The sequence below is a fragment of the Chrysoperla carnea genome, chromosome 1, assembly GCF_905475395.1.
Source record: "Chrysoperla carnea chromosome 1, inChrCarn1.1, whole genome shotgun sequence".
Classification (NCBI taxonomy): Eukaryota; Metazoa; Arthropoda; class Insecta; order Neuroptera; family Chrysopidae; genus Chrysoperla; species Chrysoperla carnea.
The window spans coordinates 47217611-47229558 of NC_058337.1; positions in this window are offsets into that span (position 1 = coordinate 47217611).

The window sequence follows — 11948 nt, forward strand, 5'->3', positions numbered from 1 at the left end:
TGCAATCGAAGTCAATTGAAGGAGCTATACGTTTATGATGTTATCTTGTAAAAAAATTCAATAATGCAATTTTATTAAAAATATTTATACTGGAACCTTGTAAGGACCGGGTGTACGAGGCGTTTAACTTTCAAACGGCCTAAATTTTTTTAATTAAATTATTTACAAAATAAATTCGCTAAAAGTAAAATAATTGCTTATTTTTTGGCAAGCTAATTTTATAAACTTGTCATATTTAAGTGAATGTTGGCTGTGAGCCATCTTAAGTCTATCGAAACTCAAAATTTTATCTAATTTCAAAAAAAAAAAGAAAACACAAATGATAAGGTCATATGTAACATACACACATGATATATTATTTATAATAAAATATAAGGAAAAAGTAGTTTAAAAAGTCATTTATTTTCAATCATAATCATGTGTGATTGCTTGGAGGCCAATCAAATACAATATTCATAAGCTTAGAATCCGGGCTCGGGCCATCTTACGAAATCAATTATCGGACCATCATACGAAACATTACTTAATTGTAATAAATTTCTGGTAAAAAAATAATGATCAAATAAGAAACAGAAACTTTCCTGTCCAAACAATTCAATGTCCAAACGTTTTGGTATGAAAGTGAACTACTTATAATAATAATTTAAAATTTAAAGGTATAAAACATGCACCACTCACTTTGTTATGTTCCTGAAAACTAACTCACAACGTTAATTGCCTATTTAGCAGTGATAATTTATGTCTACAGCTCGACAATTTATCTTGCATGTACTGACGAATTCTGTGTAGTATCAATTTGTATACCCGTCGATCTGTAGACATGAATTATTATCAGTGCTAATACAGAGCAGAGTTAGTAAAAATATCAAATTCTATTTTTTTATGGTAGATGGATAATTAAGTACATCACGATCAACTTTTCTCAATAATTTTTTTCGAAAATGTACAAAATATAGATACTTTTCGATCTCTTGGGTAAAGTTTACATTTGTCGACAAAGCTCGTAAACGAATACAAAATATCGACAACTGATTATTTCAAATTGCGTTGTATAGGCCATGTAGGACTTTGTTATTAAGAATAACTTTTTTCATAAAATAAATAATAAAATAGTTTTCCATATGGTGCCGACTTAATTGAACACACTAGATATTAAAATAAATCGAATTAAAGTTTGATATTTCACGAAAATTCATTATGCATGTAAAATAAATATTTACAAATGCATAAATTTTTTTATAATAATCTTATTAGTTTATTTATTCGCAACCATAGATTCTTAATAAATCTCTTCTAAGAAAATAATAATGACAAAGTTATGATACAGATCTGATCAGATCCGTTTAAAGAAGACTAAGTCAAGAAAACTAAAAATATGCGTAATGACTTAGTGAAACAGAAGGTACAACCATAATAACAAGGTTTGATTATTTTAAAATACAATATTTTCCCCAGTCGAAACTTCCTTCCAACCGAAAGCTGAAATGTGCTAATAACGTACGCTTCAACGGCAGTTATAGGTTCAGTTCTCTAATGCTGTAACACGCAAAGTTCAAGCATGGGTGGTTATAGGTAAGAATTGAGCTAGACGTGGAAACCATAATTGGCCCAGTCTCATGTTAGAATTGAATAACAATATCGTTTCAAGCTTAGTGCCTATTGAGACTATTGATCGAATCATCAAGGACCAACATAATCCAAAGCATCAGAAAGTATGACCAAAAGCCATTGACTATAAAAAAGCCATTTATCCGGCCATTAAAGTAAACTTTCCGTTAAATCCTCTTCGTCGTAATTGTGGGAGCTAAAATGCTCCAACATTATGTAAACAGTGGCGTTGCTAGGTGGACAAGGGCCCTGGTGCGTTGGGAAAAAAGCGGACACCCCATCTCGTCTTTCCACGTTCCAAACAACGATGCACATGACAATATAAAATGTTTATTATACAGATGAGATCAATAAACGGGAAAAAAGACAAAACAAAATTTAACAAAATTCCCAGTCAAATTTAGACAGATATTATAGTTTCTATAACAGGTTATTTTTCAATTCAAACTTGAGTTTAGAAAAACATTTTTTACCTTTCGATAAAGTTGAAAATTATTATAGATGTATCGTTGTGCTGCAACCCGTTTCATAAATGTTTTATCAGGAATAACGGTAAAAACTTACACATGCTTACAAAGACACTTGGCGCATGTATCTTAAGTTAGTAGTACTGTAATGTTCCTTTAAGGTAGTACCAGCATGAAATCACTTTTCGACAGATTTGGCCGAATTTTTTTTCTCGGGTTTATAATAGCTTTATTTATGAATTCCTAAAATTTCATAATTTTTGACCGTTTAGATCGCGAGATATTTAAAGACAAAGTTCGCGATTTTGAGGGTCATGTCCCATTTAAAGCATGTAAAATGTCCGGTCTCTCCAACTATTTTTTATGATATTATTATATATTGAAGAAAAAGTAGAAAAAAATGTTTATACAATACAATTCTAAAAAAAAAATTTAGAAATTAATTTTCACTTTCGAGATATTAATTTTGACGTAAATTTATCGAAATTGGGACGTTGGCATAATTATTTCCCATTTTAAACGGTCAAAATTTCTGAAACTTTGGGAATTAATAGTAAGCATTATTAAATTCTTAAATTTAATTTTTCGTTAAATTCTGTCGAAAAAAAAATTGTACCATTGCTTTAACATAGAAACTGCAAATACCATGCTGGAACTACGTTAACGTTTAAAAAAATTCTTGCGAACAGGGTCGAGGTTTGCTAGCTTCGGAAGCTGACTGTTCCTTTCTTTTCAGTGCTTAGAGGTTTGTTGAGCCACAGGGTACGTGCATTGCACCCCCTATGATAGCAACGCCACTGCATATAGAACAAGATCTTATCATAATGATAACGGAGAATACAAAACGAATTATATTATTTTACGACATAGAAATAATTCAAAAAAGTAATGTTGCTAAAAATATAAATTACATCCAATAAAAACTTTTGTAGACTCGCTAGATAATTTATTCATATTTAACAATAAATTTTTAGTTGAACAATAATAATTTACCAAACAATCAACAAAATTTCAACAAACTTTTTGACTCAACATTATGTTCATGTGAATTGCCAGCCTATGCATTGACGTGAATAAAATATTTATTTTATCAAACGTAATGATTTAGTGTTTATAAACACGATATCAACGTAGATAAAGGTTTGTTTAAATATTATCCTGAATTATTTTATGGTTTTTATGGTGAATTATTAAGGATTGCTAAGCGGGCGGCCGTGGCCGGTTTGGTTCAATGGTAGGTAATCTGAATCTACTATAATGAATAAAAATTCCACCAATACTTAATTCGTATACTACTTCCCAAAGTTTTTTGTTGTAAAATAATACGTTCAATTACAAAAAGTCATTATTTGAATTTAAAATTTACTTTGAAAAACAGTGTTGCTGTGTCTAAATTATGCATTGAACATATTTGAAACTAATAAAGAAATGACCTGCACAGCGATTAAGAGTTGTGGAATCTCGATAGATTTTTGAAACTTTAGCAAAAAGGTTCAAGCCCCTATTCAAATTTGTAATATTAAAAAACAAAGGACGCTAGATCACGCGCATTCACGTGAACGACTTGTTTTGATTACGATTTATTGCACCTTTTACTATCAGAAGTCTATATGGGATCAATACCTAGCTAAATTTGTTTTCACATTATTAATACATCCGTATTCATATTCATTAGGTAATAATAATACTAATCATTATTAATAATCTTATATTAACAATATATTATTTATTTTTTTTATTTTTGAATTCCACAAAATCATTAATTAAAGCAGTCATTGTATTCTTGTATATGAATAAAATAATAACATTATAAAAAATGCCATGCGTACGGAGGGTTCTGTACTGTTACTGTCGTACTGTCGTTTTGTGTAGGTACAGTGGAAAAACAAAACAAAAAAAACTTTGATATTAATTAACTTGTTATATCATTATTCATTTGGAATTGTTTATTTTTATGATTTGTGTGCAATTTTTTTTTTACATCCATATACAGATGTTGAGATGTGTACAAAATAGGAGTTAAGGGGGTGCATACGCTAAGATATTCAACCGTTAAAGCAACGCAAAGGCTATGTGTCATATTTGTTTTCTTGAATTTAAGTGGATTTGGGTTCAAATTCTAGTACGATCATTTTGTTAATGAGCGGGTGTCCCATTTTAAACAATCTAGATGAATTTTTTTTTATGAAGGTGTTTTGGAAAAAAATATGTCAAATTTAAAGTACCAAGGAGGGCATCTCTTAAAGGCCTCTAACATGCTTGAATTTCGACTCTCAGTTATCTTTCAGTTTGAGAATTTTATTTATTTACTCTTTAATATACCTTTAAGTGTTTACTCTATTGTCAGCTCCGTGTTTACTTAAGAAAAAATTTATTTGAAATATTATCAATACACTTTTCAAGCAGTGTTACCACAAGACATTGTGCGGAGAGCGTTTTACTCCCCCCAAAACAATAACACTATTCAATATATGAGACACTATTAGATTTGATTTTTTTAATGAACAAACTTTCCTTTATCAATTCATTAGCAGATTTTGCAATTTCTTTGTGGGCATAGTTTATTAGATAAATATGCTTCCAACAATTTTTCATACATCAAGAAATCTTGCCACCCATTTCCCAATTATTTTTTCTAGATAGATGTTACATGAAGCAACTTCCACTTGGACTAAAAATATTCCTATGCTTATTTTTCAGCTACTTAGTTCACAACACAACCTAAATGTGTGTTTCAGCACAACCTAAATGTAAATAAGCTCGAATTTTTTGTTTTGAACCATGCAGAGTTTTCTTTATCTTGATTATAGACTTCCGGCGATTATGGGCGACCTTTGAATGAACGTCCGTTGATGATGATAGACGTTTTCATCCCCTTACTTTTTTCCTTCAAACTTTCCTTTCTTGTTTCCTGTCAAACATATCATCCCTAATCCATTTTTTCTAATTATATGACCTAAGTAGATAGTTCCTTTTTAACTTTCGCCTTTTTAGTACTTTTTCATTTGTTACATAATCATTCCACTTTATTTTAAATATTCTTCTCCAACACCAAACTTCAAAAGATTCAATAGATTTCTTTAAAGTTTATTAATAGTCCAGCTTTCACTATAAACGTCCATTATTAACTCAAAATCGATTTGGGGGGGGGGGAGTATATAGAATTATTATCTACATATATGCATGTACAGAGGTAAAATGTGTCTATACACAGAGGTTGTGTGGCAGTCATTTCAGGCAGAGGTTGTTGTGGCTCTTTGTTTGTTGCTTATGACTGCTATGACAAACAAGACATACTACATATACATATAGCGTGTCCATTGCTATTAATTAAGTTTAAACAAGCCTAGTATATAAAGGGTACAGATGGTAGAAAATTCGATATAAAATTTACACCAGTGTAATGGCTCCTGTATAATAATCGACATAAATTTATGTAAACTACAGCACGATAATTTGCTAATTTGCCCTTAAATAGCCATTATTCTGTGATTGTATTTTTCCCAAATAGCAAGAGAGTCTCACCGGAGAGTATATTATCATTCGAAAGACCGAGTCCACTAGTCATTATTCATACACCAGATAAATCAATTTCGAATTTTCTAATCATTTTCTGAAGCGACCGAAGTATCTACTATATCATGCCATATGTTAGTCTTGAGTAGTTTAAAAATCCTCGGACAATCGGTGGACTCAATGATATTACCACAAAATAGCCCCAGTTTGGTGTGAAGGTGAGATTTGTATGAAAAATTCCCTTAACGGTGGGTCGAAAGTCTCTATGCAACCTCATATTTGCGTGCCCTCCGGCGAGGAGACAGAAAAAATAGAAATCTTATGCCTTCAATGTTTCCGGATAATTCAGCGTATCTTCCTCACTGCTTGTGTATTGTAAGGCTTTCCAAAGTGTTCTTGTCTTCACAACATTATAGCTGTCCCTTTAATATTAACTCGAGAAATATAATCGATAGTCAGCAAAAAACAAGAGCTTCACGGTCAGAATCGAAACAAGTATGGTAGATCTGTTGGATGAAGATTATTAGAAAACAGGTCCTTACAATAGAAGGGCGCCTACATAGTAACTTTTGCTCTTTCGAATAAGCTTATCACGATTGTCGTCCGATATCCATTCTCTCTGTTCTTGGAATACTTTCTGAGCTTATCAGTCACTTGTGCCAATTGTTAAATTACAACAATTGAACTCTTTGTTACCAATATTGATTAAACCAATATCTGTTGATAACACCGCCCACTAGCCACCAATAAAAATATTCGATATGTCCTAGATTTAGTGAAAATTTAGTCATTGCAGTAAAACGAAAAGAATTTAGCTTTATCGAATTTATTAGAGTGAATAAGTAATTTTTGATTACAAATCGGTAATATGAAAACTTTCTTTCCTTGATTTCTGGAAGAAGTATCGTAAATAATACTATGTTTTAGTACGTAGGCATTTTGAATAAACTTCAAAAACAAATGTGTGTTCGAAAATGAACTTCAATATAGTGTATCGAAAGGCACATATAATATAGTCTAGCAGCATATATACGAGTTCGACCGAAGAAAAATGATCATAAAACTCTTTGTTAAGATTTTCTAGAGGGTTTACTTAGATTTCATTAGAGTCCGCATCCTACTTACCACAGAAATTCTTTCGAAAAAATCGCAAAACAAAAATCTCAATTACACGACATATTTTTTAACAACAAAGTTTTCGAATGGAAACGTACGTTTTCGAATCACGTCAGGCGATTGTATACATTCTACAACTTTTTTTCACGAGAGTCTCAAGTAAAATTTCAAATTCACCCCAAAGCTTTTCTGTTATAAATACGTATTTCGACAACACTATAGCTACTATCAGTATGAATAAATAATCATAATTGTTCTCTTCAGAAATATAACTGGTCTCTAATTCAGAAACTGTTATACAGGTTTCGTGAAACAGTTACACCTTCCGTACATCAGGTTTAGACTATAACTTAGATAAATCATTAAATTACCTAGAAAAAGAAACGAAGGAATAAAGTTCCAAAAATTTGAGCAGTAAGTCGGATTTGAATGTGGTTTTCGGCATTCGATTCATTAGAGCGTCAGGAAATTTTGTGACCTAGTCAGATTTATAAGAAATTAAAAATATGAAATTAGCATAGTATTAATATACATTTTATAATTGAATTTTAAGTTGACCGTTAATATTAAATTTACAATTCGGTTAATAGCCATGAAAATGATTTCAAACTTGTTGTTACACAGGCGTTTTTGGGGTCGCTGAACACGAATATTGTGACAGAATTAGTCTCACAGGTACCTGGTGCTGAGGGTAAATGGTTTCTCGTCGTCGAGTGGAGTTTTCGGAAAATTTGTTATATAATCATTCTAAACTCGTTACAAGGAGGTTTTGGGATAGCTGAACACGAATTTCGTGACAGAGTTTTTCTCAGAGGTACCTGGTGCAACGGTATCCCCATCGTCTCCTGGAGGTTTCAAGAAATTCGTCATATAATCGAAAATGTAAACGAACTAAGAGAAATAATTATGTCAACAGCTGAAGAATTACCAAAAAATCTATGGACGAAAAGATGTGTAGTATACATAATTAGAATGATTCTCAGATATATAGTAGTTTAAATCAAATATGCGGAGAGATGTCGGAGATATTTAAAACAAACTAGATTCTCATTAGAAAATAGCAGAAATTCGTAGTCTATCAACAAGTATCGTCTTTTTTATCATTTTTTCTTTGATGCTAAAACAGAAAGATGTTGTATGTTGCAATGAATGGTACAATTGAAAACAAAGAGGTACTATTTGTTACTGAAATATCAAAATTGAAAAGTAAACAAATGCTATTAATTAAGCATGAGGTCAGATAATATTAATTATGATAATAGTGACATAGATATGTTCGTTTTGTATCGTAGTGCATACATACACTATTTATACGAAGTGAATATAGAAAATGATAGTACTGTAACAATGTAATTAATAATGTTAGTCTTTTCTATCTACATTCAGTATACTAGACTGAGACAAAAAGATCAAATTAAAAGTTTATGAGTGCTTTTGTCGGATTTTTTTAATCAAAATTTCTGCAAATGTGCGACCAGCCTAAAAAAAGCTAGCTATTCACCACCCTCCTGTCTATTGTGCTCATGTTATTCATTTGCTACCGCCTGAAACATACAAACAACAACACAACATGTTTAGTTGTTTACCATTGTTTTTTTACAAAATGGTTTGTTTTAATATATTTGATAAAAACAAAACATACAACAAAAATTATTTTTAATACACATACAAAAAAAATGTGTCATAGAGATTGAGTTTTTAAAGTGCAATGAACAGATGGTGTTTTTGTGTGATAAGTTTTGAAAACGTTCATCATATATAATTGAATGAGAATGGAAGAGACTGATTGTATTAGCTACCAATACTAACAAATTGATACAAAAACTAAATTTAAAAATAATTTTTTGTTTTTGAAAATAATTTGTTACAAATAGGTATATTTTACATTGTGAACGTAGGTATAGAAAAATGAATGGATGGATATTTCGTTACAGAAATATTAAAACAAGATTTATCTATATCTGGGTATTCGTAAACTGAAAATAAAAGAACTTTTCTACTTCGAGTTTATTCAAAGAAAAAATACACCCTTTTTCTCAGTAATATATTGTAAGACTTTTATAATCGTAAGATCTGTCTTAATAAATTAATTTAGCTCTCATTTGCGCTTTTCATGGCCCAGGTCATCGGGCCTTCTTTTCATTCCCCGATCGGGCTCTGGTTGCAAGTCGGGCATTAATCGGGCATTAATCGGGCACTTTCTACCCGGGTCGTTATATATAATATCTGAGACAATGATAATGTGAAAATAGTTTTTAGACTGGGTTTTACGCTGAACAAGATCCTTTTCATAAAAAACTCTTTCTCTTCCTCACTACTTTTTTTTTACATATTAGCGAACTATTCGATCCTTATGTGTGGAATAGTATTTTATCCTTTTTGCATTGCGAGTTTTATAAAAAGTGTTTTCATAAGGTTTGAATTTTAATCGATAGTGGGAAAAAAAATTATTTTAGACGAAATATTGTTATTTTCTGCATTATTCATGTATCTTTCTTTGTTTTTGTTTACCTATTCCAACTTTATTGTGTTATTATTTTATTCTAAATTAACAGAAAAAAGAAGAACATTTTTCGATCAATAAATGATTTATAGTGTAGGCGCTGAGTGGGTTTCGTATGCATTTACAGGTTCCACCGGTCAAGGAGTGCATTTCGACGTGTTTTGACCCGCTGAATCCGAATTTTCAACTTGCTCAGCTAATTAATTGTTTATATGGCCATAGCTAAACTATTAAAAATTTATAGTAAAGTTAATTTTTTTTTAATTCGTCTTGATACGATCAATAGAACAGGAGACATGGTTAAAGTTCGGTGCGCAGCGCTTTTTTTGAAACATTCGTAGATTGTTCAATAAATAATCTGTTTGTACTTTAAGGTATACTCATTATAAAGTTATGAGTCTATATTTTAATGCTATGCACATAAAAATACGTTTTATGCAATAGAAACGAAGCTAGCACGATTGTAAGTATTAAGTTTTATCATTTTTCCGGAACGCTATTAGTTTATAAGTTGAAAGCGAGACCTTAGCGAAATAATAATGCATACGTGAGAGTTAAACAAGTACTTTCATTGCACAAGCGTGACAAAAAAATTTTAAAGCTAATGATGAAGCTAAGAAAATGAGTCAACGGCTTAACAAATCACTGATTGAATTGTCCCTATATTACAGTATTTAAAGTTAATAATCTATACACTATTTTATATCTATTTCAAGTTTTAGATCCACCCTGTATGTCTAGATAAACTTTTGATTCTTCTGATACCCTTGTAACTCTTTTTTTTTATCATATTATTTTAAATTTATTTGTTATACTTGATTGAGGTATTCAAAGAGAGCAATTATTTTGATTGTTTGTGACAACTTACACCTTATATGGTATAATTTCAAATAAATTAAAATGTCACATGAAGAATTTGAAGTCCATAACGAATCATTTTGAAACTTAAAACATATTTAATTCATTATTCAAATGCCTATGTATTTTAGGGGGAACAATAAAACAGAATTTTAAGTCAATTTAAAGTATAATACGAATTATTACCAAATACATTTTTTTTATGTAGTCTGTTTTAAATTAAATGATATTTTGTAATGTTTATGATTTGATTGAAGTCGTTCCTTTCTAATGCGTAGCATTTTATAAATAATATATCAGTTTGTTTATAATAAATACATAATACAATAAAAAAAAACTTCGTGAGCAGCAGAGCTCCAGTGCTATAATCATATTTCCTCCTCAATTAGTATTTTTTATTCTTAGATGATTTTTATTTATATTATAGGTAAATGAGATTTTTGTCTTTTCATATTTTTGAAATCAATCAAACAAATTCTCTTTTTCACTTTGAAGCGCCTGTGCCCTAAGTATAAAAAATATATTTACAGGGTGCCTTTTTTCACTTATCATTTGCAAAAAAATTATAAAATGAGTCACATATACACTGAAAAAAATTAAAATAATGACAACCTCATTCCGAAGTTGGTCGTTTCATATTGAAATAAAGTAAAAATACTTTCAAGCAATTGCCTAACGATATAACAAGTACAGCTAAATATTTTTATTAACAATAGAATGGGATTGGATTTAAAATATGAATTCACTGATACAAAGTCACTGAAGTTAAATAAATAAAATCATAACTTCTATGAAAGAGATTGATTGTAGTTTAAAGACATGCATTTTATTGATGGAAAATAAAATTGTACTTAGTTGGAATATATAATCGTGTAAATAAAGCGAATCGGTGAATTAAAAGAAAATTTCTTTGCGTTTGCTTTAAATAGAGTATTTGGTTATTATAATCGCATATCTAATATGTCTAGCCTATTTGTGATTGAGCTTCGACTTCGACTTCATCAAGATTGTTGTTACCAGTTAACAGAGAGTTTAAAATTAATATATTGAACATTTTTATAAAAAATGTCATATTTATTATTGTGTGGAATAAACAAGGGGAAAGAAGGCCCGAGAAGTTGCCAGGCCACAAAATTCAACTTATGTAGAAATTTACAATCCTCTAGCTTAATTTGCGGGATAGATTTGTTAGACAGATGGATATACAATTTAGATTTTACATATCAATACAAAAAATATTTACATATAAATAATTTTGTGACTGTCTAAGGGGAAGGAATTCTAAAATAGTAACAGGATTCGTCTCGAACAAACAAACATACTGTTAGAATTTGTTCTCAATCGGCCAAGTCGTTTATACGTTATACGCTTACATACAGGCGCACCAACATTCTCAGGTGAAATTCTCACAGAAGGTGTCTTTTGTCGAAAGGAAGGTTCGCAGCTATATTAGAATCCTTTCCTTCTTGGACCTGCTTAAGATGTATAAATCTAAATTTTTATATCTATTCTACATGACGAATAAAAAGATGTTAAGGGTTAAAAGACTTTGTGAATTTAAACGAAGAATAAAGATTATCGAGCAAAGACTTTGTGAATGTAAACTTAAATGGATTGTAGGTATTATTACACATCAGAAATTTCCAAAGCGACATAAATAAATTCTGGGGGTCTTGGAATTTAAAGCACACTCTATCCCTATCTGTTGACTGTCAATATTCAAGTCTATCGTCTATATTTGCGGAGGAAATATTACTAAAAATCATGGAGGAAATCACGATATTTTCTCCTAAGTCTATATTTTCGGGGAAATATTACTAAAAATCATGGAGGCAATCATGATATTTTCGAATTGAATTCATTAAGATTCCAAATTTATG